The sequence below is a fragment of the Arvicola amphibius genome, chromosome 5 (genome assembly GCF_903992535.2).
Source record: "Arvicola amphibius chromosome 5, mArvAmp1.2, whole genome shotgun sequence".
NCBI classification, from domain to species: Eukaryota; Metazoa; Chordata; class Mammalia; order Rodentia; family Cricetidae; genus Arvicola; species Arvicola amphibius.
Window position 1 is genome coordinate 112944448 of NC_052051.1, and position 17742 is coordinate 112962189.

Genomic DNA, 17742 nt, shown 5'->3' on the forward strand with positions numbered 1-17742 from the left:
GTATAGTTACACACACTAAAAGATTACTTACCACCTTTAATCCCAGCACTCTGGATGCAGAGGCAGGTAGACCTCTTGTGAGTTCTAGGGCATCCTGGACTACACCAGCCAGACCCCATCTCTAAAAAATAAAGATAGCCAAGGATGGGGGAAAGGGAGTGCACGCCTTTAGTCCCAGCACATGGAAGGCAGAGGCAGGCAGATCTCTGTGAGTTTGAAGCCGGCCTGGTTTACAAAGATTTCCAGGACAGCCAGGGCTGTTACCCAGAGAGACCCTGATTGAAACAAAACAAAACAAAACAAAAAAAAAAAAAAAGGCAACCATTATTGTATTCCTTGGAGCTGGAAAGACCTTAGGGCCAACCCCAGTTCTCAGCGGTGTCAGCTGGGTTTCCTCATCCCATTCTTTATCTAGGCTCCAACACTCCTTTGAGGAGGTGGGACTGGCATAATTATATGAGGCTGCTGGGGCTGGTACTTGCCCTGAGGTCCACCCAGAATTCCTTAGAGACAAATGTCAGGGCTGCAATAGGCAGACTGGAGGGCTGACCAGAATGACAGCTCTCAGAATTTAGAGGGAAGAGCTATCCATACAGAAACTTCCCCTCCCTTTGAGACTTAGGGGAAGGACTTGCTCAGGTGTTGAGACCTCTGGCTCTGGCCTCTGACCTTTGGCTTCTGGCCTGTGGGTGAGCACTCAGGGCCAGAGTCACGACTGGGGGTGGGGCCCAAGGGACCCAGTGGTGGCTGTGGGAGTTAACCATTTACAAGGGGCCCCATCCTGAGGCCTGTCTCCTTGGCCCAGTAGGCAACCCGTGACTGCCCAGGCGGCTAGACACAAAACCAGTCCCACCAGTTCAAAGAGCAGTTCATCCAGACCCCACCCCAGACACAACCTAAGTGCCCCATTTTCTGTAGTCTGTAGAGGTAGACAGTGTAGAGATTGGTAGGTGGGTCTTGAAGCTGCCTTGGCCTGTGAGAGGAAACCTCAATGTGGAGGGCACGTAACACCCGTCTTTATCCTCTGGGGCCCTGTCTGACAGAGGAAGAGTCATCCAACCCCTCACACCAGCAGGCTTCCCTCTTACTACTCCACCCTAGCCTTACCGCCTGAGGCAGACACTTAGAGACCAGGTGGGCCAGGGCAGTGGTGACACACACCTTTAATCCCAGCCCTCAGGAGGCAGAGGCAGGCGGATCTCTGTGGGTTTGAGGCCAACTTGGTCTACAAGAGCTAGTTCCAGGACAACTCCAAAACTACAGAGAAACCCTGTCTCAAAAAACAAAACAACAATAACAGAGAGAGAGAGAGAGGGAGGGGGGGGAGGGGGGGAGGGAGGGAGGGAGGGAGGGGGGGAGGGAAGGAGTGTTATTCTTCCCCAGTACAGGACTCTGCCTCCCCTCCACCTCCCCTAGGCCTTGCCTTCAGTTACTCCTTCCTGACCTGGGAGCCCTGGAGCCACAGTTTGGCCTCTGTGGTATTTAGACATATTCCCACTAGACAAACAGTTGACCCATGACTGCCTAGGGAGAAGTCAAGAGATACTGTCAGGGGCATGGTAGTCACCAGACTGACCTTCCTCTCCTCCCCTTCCACATACACATATATGTATGTTCACGTCCCTGTAGTGGTGAGAGTGTAGACCGGTGTCTGTGGTTATTTACACATGTGCATAATTGTGTGCGTGGCTGGGAGAGATGGGCTAGTCCCAGTCTCTAGAGCTCTTCTGTTCTGGGGCTGAGGTCCCCTCTGATTTGCTCCTCCGGCCCCTTTTGTTTTTTCAGGCCAGGGCCAGGGTGAGCCACCAAACTTTCCAGGAGTAAGCCTGGACCATGTTTGATGCTTCCCTTTGGTTTTACAGCGCTCTTATTCTGTCAGCTGTCACAAGGTCAAGGTGAAGGAGGTGACACAGACCTCAGGTCCAGTGGTCAAATTGATGGTTAGAGACCCCAAAGGCCTGAGTCCACAGTGGGCTTTGAAACTCTTCTCTTCTTCTGCCCATGTTGGGCTTTTAGCTGCAATCACAGTCCAGAGTGCCCTCCATTAAAAGTCTGTCCTGTATTCTACCCCAGTAGGCAAGCTTGCAAACACTCCTGCTCTCCCCTTCCATCCTTAGTGATACTGGTGAGGGAATTCTGTCCTAGAGGAGAAAGGAGGTGACATTAGGCAAGATTCTGAATGGGACATTTTTTTTTCCCTAACAGGGTTTCTCTGTTTAGCCCTGGTGTCCTAGAACTCTCTTTGTAGACCAGGCTGGCCTCAAACTCACAGAGATCCACCTGCCTCTGCCTCCCGAGGTCTGGGATTAAAGGCATGTGCTGCCAAACTGGGCTCTGAATGGGCCATCTTTATTGGAGGCTCACTCCTCCATCCGGCATTTCCATTTTCCAGCTGTGCGGTGGTGGGGAAGGCCTCAGATAGGGTTGTAAACTTGGCACCAAGCTGACTGCTTTCTGTGCATATTTAATCCGCAGATTCTTTTTTTTTAAGATTTATTTATTTATTATGTATACAACATTCTACCTCCATGTATGCATGCACACCAGAAGAGGGCGCCAGATCTCATTACAGATGGCTGTGAGCCACCATGTGGTTGCTGGGAATTGAACTCAGGACTTCTGGAAGAGCACCCAGTGCTCTTAACCACTGAGCCATCTCTCCAGCCCCCTAATCTGCAGCTTCTGAAGGCAATCAGCTTGGTGCCTAATTCATATAAGCTCTCACTCAGAAAGACAGACTTCAGGAGTAGGGATGGTGGGAGACACTCCTTACCTTCAAAGGATTTTTCATGGCTGGTGGTAGTTGATGACTAAATGCAGCCAAATGAACAAATAAACCTATTTCTGGGGCTGGGGACACAACTCAATGGTTGAATACCTGCTGTATATGAGCAAATCTTATCCCTGGCCCAGCCAAAAGAGAAAAAAAAACTATTTCTATGTGATATGATCACAGTGGCCTATGAGCGATGATGGCACAGAGCCAGGCCGCGGAATAGGTGTAAAACACACTTCAAAAAACGGTACCTAAGCCAGATGGTGGTGGTGCACACCTTTAATCCCAGCACTTGGGAGGCAGAGGCAGGTGGATCTCTGTGAGTTGTAGGCCAGCCTGGTCTACAAGAGCTAGTTCCAGGACAGGCTCTAAAAAAGCTACAGAGAAACCCTGTCTCGAAGAACCAAAAACAAACAAACAAACAACAACAACAACAACAAAAAAAAAGGTACCTAGTGGGGCTGGAGAAATGGCAGATAAGGGTACTGGCTGCTCTTCCAGTGGACTTGGCAGCTGACAACCACCTGCAACTCCAGTCCCAGGGGATCTGACGCCCTCTTCTGGCCTTCACAGGCACTGCATGCTCATGGTGCACAGATATACATGCTGGCAAAGGCCCATATACATAAAATTAAAATAAATGTTAGGGGCTGGAGAGATGGTCCAAATGCTAAAAGCACTGACTGCTCTGCCAGACGACCTGAATTCAATTCCCAGCACTCTAATGGCGGCTCACAACCATCTGTAACTCCAGTTCCACAGGATCTGACACCCTCTTCTGGCCTCTCACACACGTGGTAGATATTATACATGTAGAAAAAACATCCATACATATAAAAAAATATTTTAAAGGGGGCTGGAGAGATGGCTCAGAGGTTAAGAGCATTGCCTGCTCTTCCAAAGGTCCTGAGTTCAATTCCCAATAACCACATGGTGGCTCACAGCTATCTGTAATGGGGTCTGGTGCCCTCTTCTGGCCTTCAGGCTTACACACAGACAGAATATTGTATACATAATAAATAAATATTTAAAAAATATTTTAAAGTAAAGTTTTTTTTTTTAAATTACCTATCACGGACTGAAAAGACTTTGTATTGGCCCAAAGAGACACCATTTCCAAGTATCAGAAACACCACTGCTGGTCTTATAGAGATGGCCCAAACTCGGGTTGGGGGTGACAGCTGGAGAGGACTGGGTCTTCATCAGGACCTTCTGTGACAGGCTTGGATCAGCCCCTCTACACAGAAGAAAAGTCTATGTAAAGTTCGGGAAATTATAGTCGATCCTATGGAGTGCAGGGAGCCAAGGCAGGATATGAAACGGAAGAGCCCCACAGAGCGAGACAGCAAATCACAGCGCTAGAGAACAACTTCAGCATCAACTTTTTAATGTCTTCATCTGAGAAATGGAGAAGATAGCAAGAAAAAGAATGAGATGGGCAAGAGCTTACTTCCATGCCAGAGATAAACATTATCCATGGGGTTCAAGAGGGCATCATCAGGCTGGGGCAGCTGGGAGGGCTGAGAGGAGGGGAAAGAGAGAGGGAAGGAAGGGAGAGGGAGAGAAAGACGTACCTACATGGGGTGGGGTCTTGGTGGCAGGAACACAATAATCTAGGCTGCATTCCCCTCTGGAGGGCAGGTGGGTATGGGGGCCCCGCCCTCCACACAGGTGCTGGAGACTTGCAGGATGGTTGTTTGAAAGACTCAGTAGAAATCTTAGTAACAGTATAAACCAAAATATTTTTTGAGGGACAGACCCAAGGTGGCTTCCCTCAGTCTTGAGAAATGGTGGTCTTTCCTGCCTCACCATGCCTAGGTGTCTTCCCCTTGTGCTCACACTCATGATAGAATTATAGGTAGATGGCATCCATGTGACATTCCTTGTTCATATTGTGTTTTCCATGGGAACAGTATTCTCTCTGGTTCCCAAGTAGCTTGGACAGGTGAGGACCTGGGCCCCTCCCAGTTGTTGAGGTGGGAAGACTCTGAGACCAGGCATTGGTTCTCATTTCCCTGAGGAGACACCTGGCTCTCTCCACTGCAGACCCTTATCCTTTGGCTTCTTGAGTTTGCTGGGGGCCAGGGGAGTCTCAAAAAAAAAGTGCAAATTCCTAAGATGAAGCTCCTCTCAACCCCCCATAGATCCTGGTTTAGATATCTTCCTTTTTAAAGTGTATGGGTGCATATGTGGAGGGAGACTGAGGCACACGTGTGTGAACTGAAAGCCTAAGGGAGTGCTGTCCACCTCCTCTGAGTTAGGGCTTCTCAGTGGCATGGAGCTCCCAGTTAGTCGAGGATAGCTGGCCAGTAAGCCCCAGGAATCCTTGTGTCTTGGCCTCTTCAACGCTGGGTTTACGAGCCCAGATTCTCGGTATCAAACTTAGGTCTTCCTACTGGAAAGGAAAGCATTTTCATTTACTGAGTGAGCCAGACTTCCAGCACAGAGCCATTTCCCAGCGTGCAGGGCCTGACTCTGTCCTGGCTTTACGCTTCAAGCACCTACCTGCGGGTCCTTTTTCTTCTTGGGTCAGGATCTTCTAGCTCCTGTTGTGGAGTTCCAGCGAGCAGGCGCTTAAGAGCAGTTGCTGGTCTTCCAGAGGTCCTGAGTTCAATTCCAAGCAACCACATGGTGGCTCACAACCATCTGCAATGGGATTTGATGCCCTCTTCTGGTGTGCCTGAAGACAGTTCACTCATATACATAAAATAAATAAATATTTAAAAAAATAAAGATTGGTTCTATAGCAAACACCTTCTTACTTAGCCAACAGGCTTGTTTGGGTTGACTATGAAGAAACCAGCTAAGGGATCCACTATTTGACACTAGGTAGGAAAGAATTGGTGAGGAAGTGTCCCCAGTGCATGGGGAGTCACGAGTGGGGGACAGGTAACACATTCCAGATGAGCTCTGCCCTTTGACATTCCAACTGGGTTAAAGCCTTAAGTCCATACACAGATGGCTCTGAGGGTGGGTATTAGTCCCAGCTCTAGGGAGACCCACAACCAGAGAGAGGAAGCAGCTGTGGGAGGCGATTTCGCTTCTCCCATAGAGGCCAGGGCCTGTGGCTTGAGGCACCCTGGTGGCTGCAGTTAACTCCCTGTTATCTGAACCCCACTTGGTATCAGACTGTAATACTTAGCACCAAGCTGACGCCCCCAACCTCACCGCTCCTTCTCCTTCGTGGGTCTAGGGGCTGTGTTTTCTCTGTGGTCTGACTGCTTGAATCCCTGAAGACTGCATAACTATCACTCCGGCATGATAGGAGTCCAGGGCTCATTCTATAGTTCTCTGAGAAGACATCAGCTGTGATTAGCCCAAGCTGGGCAGAAACAGGAGGGGACGTTTGTCAAAGAGCAGAGGCACAGATGGAATCGGTGCAGAGACATGGGGGCTCAAATCAGCTGTTCTCTCACAAGGTACCTACTCTATTACACAGGGCTGAGATTTAGCTCTCTTAGCTGCTCATCTAGCTGTTGCTTTGTTTTAAGTACTATTTCAGATTCTCAGTTCATAGGCCACGGCTCTAGGGCACCAGGACTCTAGTTGGGCAGGAGTCTGCCTCCAAAAAAAAAAAAGCCAAACGTCCTTTCTCTGATCAGTTTCTTTATCTGTGAAATGGGAACAGGACTCTTGCTCCTTTCTTCCGGTGGAATTAGTATCTACTGCATGCAGGAAAAGTGGTTTTGGGAAGGGTGCGGTCTTTGAACTGAGAGTCGGTGGACCGACAAGCACCTGAGCTGGAGGGTGGGCAGCCAAACCCTCCCTCTCAATTCCTGTAGCTTGCTGCTCCAGAGAAGAGCTGAACAAGGGACAGAAGGTCGGCGGATTTTCCCCAGAAGGTGCGTCTCCATGTCCAGGCATTTCTTACAAAGGGGGTGGGGGAATATTTATTTTATTTATTTGTAAAGTTGCACGGAAAAAGGGTGAAACAGGGCGCGCGGGGGAGCTGAGCCTGGGCGGACCTCACCAGGACGCTGGAATCGGGAGGCGCAGGGGCTGCGGCTCCAGCTTCACAGCCTGCGGCGTCCAAGTGGCCAAAGCTGCTCTGGGAGGGAGGCCGCGGGAGGAGGGAGGGAATCCGAGGTGGAGGGGGGGGTGTGAGGGAGCCGGTAGTCCGGTCCGGGTTTTGCCGGCAGCCCCCGGGCAGCGTTCGGAGCTTCTGCCCGGGCGGGCGCGCGGCGCGGCGGCAGAGGCGGCGGAGCCTGAGCTGGGATGTAGAGGCGGCGGCGAGAGCGGGCGTCCGAGCAGAGCCAGAAGAGGAGAGCCTCGCCCCCGACAGTCCGGCCCCGCGTCCCAGCCTGTGCCTAGCCATGCGCGTCGCCTGCTGAGTCCGGGCGCCTCACGCCGAGGCTTCCGCCCGCCGCGCCGCGAGGCGCTGCGCTCCGGGGTGATTAGTTGCTTTTTGTTGTTTTTTAATTTGGGCCGCGGGGAGGGGGAGGAGGGGCAGGTGCTGCAGGCTCCCCCCCCCTCCCCGCCTCGGGCCAGCCGCGGCGGCGCGACTCCGGCTCTGGCCCCGGGCGCGGCGGGCGACTGAAGCGGAGCGCACCGCGGCGGTGCCCAGAGCGGAGCGCCGCTCCCCGCCCCGCCCCTCCCCCTCGGCCTCGCGGCGACCGTGGCGGCTCGGACGACTCGCAGAGCCGGTAGGTGTCGGGCCACGGCCCTCCCTCGGCCCCCCCGGGAAGCCAGCCCCCTCCCCTTCCCCGCCTCCCTCCCTCTCCTCCCCCGGGGCTCCGTGCGCGGCCGGGGCCGGAGTTCGCTCCAAGTCCGCGGAAAGTTTGGTGGCGCGGGTTCCCCCGAAGTTCAGGTGCGGAGAGCCAGGGATGGGAAAGGAGGGGTCGGTGTTTGGGAGGGGCGGGGGACGCCCGCAGCCTGAGCCGCGGGGCCTGGGAGACCTAGCTCCGGTGATCGCTCGGTGGCCGCTGCTATATCCAAGCCTTCCCAAGCCGCAGTGTGCTCGGTCGCAGATCACTGAGTTCAGACAAAAAGAGGGGTTTTAGGGTCGAGGACGGTGGGCAGGGAACGGAGGAGCGACGCTGGAGCTCTCTCTGCGGGGGACGCTTCCTTCCCAATCACTGGTGCTCGCGGGCGCCTGGGGGTCCTCACCTCGCAGTGCAGGGCGGGTGCTGCGCCTGCGGGGGCGGCTGCTTGCAGATCTGCGGCGCGCACTCCCCGCATCAGACCTCGCTCGCTACCCTGTGTTTGTGGGCGACCGTAACTGCCCCGAGCGCCACGGACCACGAGTGGCCGTGCCTTCGACTTGGAAGAGGCGGCGGCCACTTCTATGTGTTTCTCCTCGGCTCCTAGCCCCGGCTGCCTGCAGGGTGCCTGGCGGGCTGATCAAGTTTGACCTTCCTCCCCCCCCCCGTCAAAGTATATTACCCCCACCTCCGCTGGCCAGGCGGCCTCTCTTCTGTCCTCTACGGCCTTGGGGAGTCTCGGACTGCCTCTCCGCGTGTGCCCAGCTGCGTGCAAAGCCGGGGACGCAGATTTGGGGGGGGTGTTCCTCAGCTTCAGGGCTGCAGGGGGCGGGCATCCAAGGCTCCTGCCACGCTGCTTTGGCCCCGAATTTACCCCCGAAGTCCCGCCCGAGCCCCCTCCCTTTCGCATCCCAGGAGCCGGGGGCTGAGCCACCGCGAGAGGAATGTGTTAATTTTCTGACTGGGGGGAAGTTGTCCTCGCCCGGAATGGACTGTTTTCCGGCGGGGAGCGCGGGGTGCGCCTGGCTTTGTTTATATATAGGTCCGACCAAAAGTGAAGGACCCCGATTTTTAAGTAGGGGACCTGTCACAAGAGCTAGTGTGCAACGGAAGGAAGCAAGAAAAATTTCCTTTTTTTTTTCTCCTGAGGGAATCGTAAGGGGTGCGCAGAGTTGGGTTAGTGCCACGGGTTACAAGGAGGTACCATTAGATTTGGGGGGTTCTGTAATGACTCATCTTGAAAGACTTGATCCCCTAGTCACCTGAGAAAGGGGGAAATGAAGATTTGGCATCCGCACCCTACTTTGCTCCTCGGGACCCTGGGTGGTCTGAGAGTTGGGTCCTCCAGTTGGGGGTGCCCAAAACGAGATGCGGATTAGGATTAGGCCCTTGATCCCCACCTTTCCCTGTGCCCCTGCGCAGTTTGCAGCCCTTGGTTTGGTAGTGTGCGAAGCCCTCCCTTGCCCGGCGGGTTTGCCCAGGAAGCGCTGGGGAAGGGGGCGTGTGATCGCTGGCCCCCGCCCCCGCCCCCGCCGGAGCCGCCCCAGGGCCGCCGGCAAACAGAGTCCCTTTCAAGTTTTCCGCTGGGGCCGCCTGGCGGGGGCTGCGAGCGCGGTCGCTGCGGACTTGTTTGGAGCGCGGTTTGAACGCCCCGGCGCCACCTCAGCTGTCCCCGCCCTCGGGCTTCGAGGTGTACGGTCCTAGTGTTGGGAAGCATTTAAATAAGATAGTTAGGGGTCGCCTGGGGGCCTAGGCTTGACCTGACCCTCTACCGAAAGACTCCTGTGTCCTGGCTTTAGCTGGAAAGCCTTCCCGTCCCGATTTTGAGAGCAGTGCGAGGAGGCTGTCCGCGGCTACTTTGCCTGTAACTGCATGGTGTTGATTTAGCAGTTCCTTAGATGAGAGTCAAGCTGGAGCTTGTTGGGGGGGGGGGGGGTAGTGGCTCGCTTTGCAGCTGTCACCTCCCCACTCAGAACGGAAATTGTCCTTCTCAGGGAGGAGGGAGGGGGTGACAGTTTGATTTTTTGCTCCGGAGAGGGGTGGGAACAGCTGAGGGAGGTTGGCCTCTGGATTCCCAGGCAGCCCGGATGGCTCTGTAGCCCCCCCAATCCTGGCTGGAGCTGGGTTTTCTAGGCGAAGCCCCTAGCCAAGCTTGAGTACCCCCCCCCCCTTTCCAAGATGGTACAGAGGGCCCTCTGCCGCTAGGCCCTTGGCTGGCTGGCTTGTTAGTGCCTTATTTATGTGTCTGTTTGGGCCCGTTTTCCCAGCTCAGCAGGTGACCCTGGCCTGGGCCTCCTATCTCCCCTGTTGACTTACCGGAGGGCCAATGGCCTCCCCTTTATCACGTGAGGCCTGGAATGTCCACCCGGCTGGGCTGAGCTGGGCTGCATGGGGGAAGGGAAGGGGAGGGTTCTGAATCCAGGGCTCAAACCCCTCACATGATATGTGCCCAGGGCTCCCATGGTGACCCCTCAGTTTTGCTGTTTCTTTTCTGATACCCGTTTGGCAAGTACAAAATTGGGGCCCATAGGAATGTGGGGCATGATTGTCTCTGTAGATGAAGTACCCCATCTTTTTAAGGTCCCCACCTAGTTACTCTTGAGAGCATGCAGTGAGGTGGAAGAGAGCTTTGGACTGAGATAAAGCCAATTGATTTCCAAGGGTGTATGATGAAGTAGAGAACTGGAGGGATACAGGTGGGACAGACCTGGTCCTTCTCTTAGAATTCTGGGATGTGATCCTTTAGTCACAGCTAACTCTGCGTTTGCTTTCACTGTTCCTGGATGGGGCTGATTTACCTGCTGTCATTACATGTGATTCGTTTATTCATTCTCTGACTGGGAATATAAGTTGCCGGTCACTTTGCCCTTCTGGGGGTACATATTCTGCCTCTGTGGTCTAGAGGTCAGTCAGGTGGAGGCTCTACCTTCCCGCTACCCTCTTACCCATGCCGCTTGATCTCATCCTGGGGCTGTGTGTGGCTGTGTGCGAGCGCACGCGCACGAAGTGTCCTTGCCGCTTAAGTATATTAATAGTTAAACTCTCACTCATAGCTGGAACTCACCAGACCACAAAAAGCCTCCCCCGTTACTCACGCACTGCTGCCCAACAAGAATATCCCACTAAAGTTTTTTTTTTCTGCATTCTGGAACTTCCCCCTTACTCTGTCGGCCTCCTCGGTGCTGAGCCCACCTTCCCAGGCTGCTGGCAGTGAGAAGGACTGCCCCTTTAGAGACCCAGAGGCAGTGCCAGCTGACAGCGATGGGGTTGTGTGGCACGGTGTTGATCTCCTGTGTGAGAACCTGGATGGTATGTCTGTATCTTTGATCTGTGTGCAGAGTGTATGTGTCTGAGAATGTGGAAGTCTAAGATGGGTTATTTTGTGAATGGTTATGTGCATCTGCATTGTACGTGTACATACGTATACCTTATGCGCTTACGTATGAAATGGCATGTCTGGATGTTGGCCATGTCCCCTACAAACTGTGTGTGTGTGTGTTTGTGGGTGTGTGCATGTGTATATTCTTTATGTTTCAGGTACTTGAAATTTTGTAGGGTTTTGTGTTTGTATGTTTGTTTTGAGACAGGGTCTTCCTGTGTAGCCCTGACTGTCCTAGAACTTACTACGTAAACCAGGTTAGCCTTGAACTCAGATCTGTCTGCCTCTGCTTTTGCCTCCCTAGTACTAGGATTAAGGGTGTGCCCTACCACTCCTGGCTTCTGGCGTGTATCTGTTTTATATGGGTTTATAAATCCAGACGTGTTCACTCCTTTAGTGGTGTGACTATTGAAGCGTAGGCATATTTGAGCTGGGGGGGGCAGTAGTTAGTGGCTGGTGTCTGTGTCTTTTCTCTTTCTATATCTCTGTCTGCCATTCTGACTTTCTGAGTCCCTCCCTCCCTGCTTGTGAAGCGGAGAGACTTTAAACCTTTTCTGCTCAGTTGTGCCCCTCCCCCTCCCCAGCAGTAACTGGGCAGCCTCCTGGTCTGCCTGCCTTCTGGGAGTTTTGGAAGCCGTGGAGGGAGACAGGCTGGGGCCGGGGTGACAGCGCATATCCACGGCGATGGCAGCCTGTGATTATAAGAATAAAAGGATTTTAAGGTCATGGGTGTTTTTTATGCTTCTCCCCTTTGCTGGAGCCGGTGGCAGCACAGGTCTTGGGCTGTGTGTCTGCAGATTAGAGTGTGTCCCTATGCAGGTAAACAGCAGTGTGTGTGACTTACCTGGGATTACAATCACGTGTGTGCACGCATGAGCAGGGCCTGTGAGAGTGCCTGCCTGTCTGCCTTGACCTCTCATGAGAGACCGTGGGCTTGTCCTGGATTCTCCAGGGTGTGTGTGTGTGTGTGTGTCCCTGTTAAACTTCCTGCATCCCTCAGAGCTGGAACTCGGACAGTCTTCTAAGGAAGAGTGGGCTAGCCTCAAGCCTTGCTCACCTGTTTTCCCCTCTCCTAGTTGAATATTTCGTGCTTAGAGAGTAGCTGGACCCAGTTACCTGGACAAGGCTACATCTTGGGGTGTCAGTGCCCCTGGCCCTGCTCCAGCCTCTGTAATTGCATTCTGCTGCCTAATCCCCCGCCAGCTCAATTAGATTGCAAATTCTTCTTCATTTCCTGCCTCTTGATGCTGGCCTCCCTCTGGGCTTGCAGGGATTGGGGGGTGGTGGGCAATCCCAACTTCCCTTCTACTAGCTCTAGGGACTCTGGGAGGGTGATTAGTTCCTGGTGCCGGGACCCTAGAGCTAAAGTCAGGACCCTAGAGACCAGCAAGACAACTCTGCTATCCCTCTGTCCAGAAATAGGTTGTCTGCTTTTATTGGGTACGGGGCTCCGTGTAGAATAGGCGGGTCCCCTTAGCCAGGCCCGTAGGCCATACCTTGACCATGGCCTCCGTAGGCTGCGCTCAGCTCCGTCGCAGTTACTGCTCACCTAGCACAGAAGTTACCATTTAGTCTGTGTTTTTTCCAGACAGCATCTTGGTCTTGACTGTACAGTTCAGGCCAACCTCAGACTTGCCGAGCCCCTGCTTCCTCTGCCTTTCCACGTACTGGGACTTAAACACACGTCCCAGCGCTTCTAGCCATAGCCTTGCTTCTCTCTTTCCTGATAACTGTTCCCAGCCATAATGCTTTTGGGGGCTCATAGGACCACCAAGGCCTTCTACTGGATCCCCAGTACCGTCCCTGGACTCCACCCAGACGAGTACACATGAATGGCAGGACTAAAGAGAGATCATTAGACCTGGCTGTGATCTGTGGCTGACTGTGTGACAATTTCTGCTAACCTGTTTTCTTACCTCTGAGGTGGGACAGTAAGTGGCTACGTCACTGAGACCAGTTTTAGATTGAATACAAGGACTCAACATGAGGGAGGACCTCAGACAGTCAGCAGTCAACAGAAGTTGGGTTTTTGTCTTTGTTTTGTTTTGTTTTTTGTGGTTTTTTTTTTTTTTTATTTTTTTAGACAGGGTTTCTCTGTAGCTTTGGAGCCTGTTCTGGAACTCAACTCTGTAAACCAGGTTGACCTTGAACTCACAGAGATCCCTCTGCCTCTGCCTCCTGAGTGCTGGGATTAAAGGAATGTGCCACCACTGCCTGACTGAAGTTGGCTCTTTCGCTGTTGGTCAGGTTGGTTTTTGTTTTTTTGTTGTTGTTGTTTGTTTTTGTGACTGGGTCTCTCTATATAGCCTTGGCTGTTCTGGAATTCACCATATAGACCAGGCTGGCCTTGAAGTCACAGAAATCCACTTGCCTTTTCTGGGATTAAAGACGCGTAACGCCGCATCAGATTTGGTTTAGAAATTGTCTTTTGCAGCATCAAGAACTATTCCTAGTGAATGGACAGGGACATAGGTATCTCTAATACCCAGGGATGTGACCCTGGCTGCATCATGTTCCCCGTCTGTAAAGTGGACCAAGGGGAGTGGTGTACAGGACTCAGGATGCTGGTTGCCACGTTATTTTATGTTATTTTTTTTTCTTCCTTTCTTTCCTCACATGAAGGCTGGCATGGGTAGAACAACCTGGACATAGAGGGCAAGGGACTGGCCAAGGTCGTGAGGCTGGTAGTGGGGCCATGGAATGGCCTGCTGGTTGCTGCATGGTGACTTGCCTGCTCTCCTCCCCGCCCCCCCCAGAGGTATCTACCTCTCTTCCCCCAGGAGGCACCATGGCAGCCACTGTGTTGACAGGCCTCCTGGCTTTCTTTTTGGGGTGGCTAGCAGCTCAGGAAGGCTGGCCATACCCACCTCAGCCCAAGGGGGAGTGAACTGCAGAGGTCTCTCTGCTGTCATTAATCCCCATGGTCCCTCCCACCCTCTGCCTGTCCTCTGTTGGACAGGCTGTGACAGAGGTGGGGGCTGCTCTCAGCCTCAGGCTCCCCTATCTCTTACTGGCTAGTCTTCAGAATTCTATGACCTCTGTCACTCACTGGCCTGGGCTCTTTAATATTTCATGGCCCTTCAAGTCGACCCCTGCCCCAGCCCACAGGGCCCCCTTTGTCTGCCGCCCAAACATCTCTGTCACTGAGTTATTGACCCAGCCACTGCCCCTACCTTCTCTGGCTGTGACCACTGCAAATACCCCTGTCTTTCCTTCTGCACCTCTACGGGTGACACCTACACCCACCCCCTTCCCGTCTGATGTCTCCTCTCAGGACATCTCTGGCCGTCTCATCTGCTTTTTCTCCATTTTCCCTTTTGTTGGTCCCCCCTTCCCAGTGGAGCAGAAACCGAGGCAACTGGTCTGCCTGCCTGTCCTTGCGCCCTCCGCCCCTTCCTGCCCCCTCCTCTGGCTGGCTGGCTGGCTGGCTGGCTGGCGTGAGAGCTGGTTTTATTTATTTTTCTGTTTGTTTGGGAAGAGGGCAGTGGCAGCCCTGGGCCTGGCTGCTGCGCTCTGCTTAAAGCAGCGGGCAGGCCGCCGTGCTGGCCTCCCAGGAATGCGGCTAGGACGCCGTATTTACTCCTCTCCAGCTGCTGTGTTCAACAGGGCAGAGCCAGGCCTGCCCAGTGGCCCCTGGGGAGCCTTGGACTCACTCTGTCCTGTCTGGCAGACCCCATGTGGCTTTTGGGGGGACCAATCCCTCCCTTGCCTCTGACCTCTCCTGACCTTCTCAGGCTCTCTTGGTCTGCCATGCTGGAATGAGCCTGCAGTGAGGGTACAGGAGGCCTCATACTCAGCAGCCACTCTATCTCCTACCTAGGAGCCTAACCTAGGCCTGTAGTCTCCTGGCCAGAGCTATGAAAAGCATCATCCCAGCCTCTCCCTGCCTAGTCTCTCTCCTTGGCATAGTTCCTCAGCTTAGATCATGGGCAGGAATGAGGAGGTGCCGAGCCAGAGTGGCCGGATCCCTCACTGCGCTCACACACTCAGGTGTGTGCACACGCAGATATGTGTGGCGATACCTGCTTAGTCACAAGCACGTGCTAGGTTGTACTTCCGATCCTCGGCTCCCTCATTCATCAGTTGCTTGCAAGGTTTCTGAGCCTGCTCTTTGCCAGGCTTGCAAGTGGGATGTGGCAGTGACTCGCTTCTGTACCCCTGTACCCCAGTGCCTGGCACCGTGTGAGTGTTCAAAGGGTGTAGCTATTGTCACATGATTAATAAAAACCCAGAGACAAAATCTGGGGTTCAATCTGAAGGTCAGAAAAGCAAAACAGCCACTGGTTCTTACCTCTACCTCACTCGGAAACGGCGATCCTGCCTCCAGGAATCCCAGGATGAGACTGCTCAGTCTCTGCCCCCAGTGGATATGAGAATGACGAACCCACCCTGAGCCCTACTGAGCGATGCATCTTTCTGGCTCTTTTCTGCTTTCTGTGGGGACCTACAGGAGACAGGGATCTGGGTGTTGGTTGCGGCCAGCCATATACAAATGAGGAAAGTGAGTTCGTGATAACCTGTGAGGGCCCTAAGGACAGCTAGAGTTGGTCAGTGTGTGGTGGTTTTCTGCACTTTTCACTCTGCCTAAATGTTTACCAAACATAGGTCTGGGTTTCTCCCACCCCACCGCCCCTCCCTCAACCCCATCATCCCAGCGGGGGGCGACTGACTTGTTGGGTAAATGAATGAATGAGCCCGGTAGTGTGAGTGAACTTTCTCGGGGAACACTGCGATGTGGGGGAAGATAGGCTGATGTGTAGACCCCTACTGGCTCTGTGAAGCATAGTGGGACTGGAGGTGCTAAGCAGCCAGAGACCAAAGACCTGCTGGGCAGAACCAGTGGGCAAGTCCTATCTTCTCCTTGGACCTCATTGTTTTTATCTGTCAATTGGGCTCCAACTTGGAGTCTTTTTTGGCTCCCTACCAGCTGGCCTCGACTGCGGCCAGCCCCGGGAGGTGAAGGGACTGTGGTGGGAAGCAGGAACCAGTGGGTGGCGAAGACAGGAAGATAAAGCCAGGAGCTTGGCTTGGAACCTGAGAAGCAGAGAGGCCAGTGTTGACCTGATGTGGGCTGGGCCCTCCTTTGGAGGAGGGAGCACAGGCGCGCGCGCGCGCGCGCGCGCGCGCGCGCGCGCGCACACACACACACACACAAACACACACCAGCCACCAACTCTTGCTCCCCCACAAGCTCATTTCCTGACATCTGTGTTGTTAGTGGCCCTGTGTGCCAGGAGGAGGTGGCCTGTCCCCTTGGGGTTAGACTGGTTCCTCCCCCAGCCAATAGTATACCCCAGCTTTATGTCATTTCCTCTTGACCCTGATAGAAGAAACTCAGTCCCCTCTCCAAAAGCTAGGTAGGAGATGGAGGTGGGCTGGATATGGCTCCTCCCCAGGGCTGCCAGATCTTGGCAGTCTAGAATTTTTAGTGATAGGAGTCTAGAATCCTAGGCTGCTTGCAACGAAAGGATCTTTTAAGTCGGGATTTATGTCGTGTTGGGATTCTAGAATCACCAAGGAGCAGGTTTTGCTGCAGGAAGGAAGCGGAACGGCCGTGCTTCAATCTCTTGTTTGATGATAGAGAACACGGGTGTGGGGCTGAGGGCTTTCCTGAGGTCACAGAGCCTGAGACCTCAAGTGACATGAGCCTATTCCTGGGACTGGAAGTCCAGGTCTGTGTGTAGCTTGTGGGCTTCGGGCCCAGTCAGGCAGCAAGGGGCCATGGCTGGCCTGCAGGCACAGGAGGGGTCCTCCCTGTGGCAGCCTGCCGCCTGCTGCCCACGCTTCCCGAGGCACCAGCGTGAGGAGGAAATGCAGGCTGTTGCTTCCAGTGACAGCAGGCAGGGCCGGGCGGCTTCCCAGCTCCCCCTCTGACTCATGACTGCCTGCAGCTCCCCTCCCCTGGGGTCCTCAGCAACTCCATCTGTGCAATGGGGAGAGGAGACTGTGTCCCACAGTATGGTTCACGGCAACAACGGGCATTGTTAGGTGGCAGCGTGGTCCAGAAGGCCTTCCAGCATTGAGAGGATCCCTTGGAGTTTACTCTGGGCTCCCCAGCAGCCTGGGGAAGAGGAGACTGGGTTCCTGAGTAGAAAATGTAGGTTTATGGGGTAGATAAGGGAAGAATCTCAATCTCTCCCTGTCTCTCTCTCTCTCTCTCTCTCTCTCTCTCTCTCTCTCTCTGTGTGTGTGTGTGTGTTTTGTTTTTCAAGACAGGGTATCTTTGTAGTTTTGGAGCCTGTCCTGGAGCTCTTGTAGACCCAGGCTGGCCTCAAACTCAGAGATCCACCTGCCTCTGCCTCCCAAATGCTGGGATTAAGGGCATGCCCCCCCCCCCCCCGCTCCCCGCAACTCATGAATATCTTTCAGGATGAGATTGGATGGTAAACCTGCCCCTCCTGCTAGGTGGGAGGAGCCCCTCCTGACCGGTATGTCCTTCTGTAAAATGGAGCACATGTTATCCCACAAGGGCCAAGTCAGCATCTCCACTGGATATGTGTTGGGTGCTGGGGACTCTTAAGTCAAGTGGCACATATCCCAGGGAGAAGGGGATCCTTGGCAGCAGAAATGGCAGGGAGGGGGGTGACTGGGTCACAGGGAGAGTAGAAGGAGCCTGGCAGCTAGGCTGTGGCTAGAGGAAAATCCCAGCTGCCCTCCCAGGAAGACCCGGGGAGCTGGATGGGAGGCAGTAGGGGGCAGACTTGGCCTCCCTCTGGCCCCCCTCAGGTCTCCATGGAGTCATCCCAGCCTGGCAGCTGGGTGGGTGTGCCTCTCACTGCAGGAGAGCTGGAACGCACCCCTTCATGCTCTGTAAGGGGGGCTATGACTGCCAAGAGGGGTTGGGCCCTCATCCAGATTTCAGAGCCTTCTGATGCCCTCAGCTCTGT

General features: G+C 54.0%; 1 protein-coding gene across 4 annotated transcripts in view; it reads left to right on the forward strand.

Annotated features, from left to right (window-relative positions):
* The first annotated feature begins 6597 nt into the window (after nt 1–6597).
* Nucleotides 6598–17742, forward strand: part of Cxxc5 (CXXC finger protein 5) — a 32003-nt gene continuing 20858 nt past the window's right edge. Inside the window, exon 1 of one of the 4 annotated variants that reach the window (XM_038330049.1) lies at nt 6598–6618. The gene's annotated coding sequence lies outside the window, so the exon portion shown is untranslated. Of the gene's footprint in view, nt 6619–6952; nt 7420–7456; nt 7584–17742 lie in introns of those variants that run through there. The other 3 variants (XM_038330045.1, XM_038330047.1, XM_038330044.1) reach the window with 3 other exon arrangements.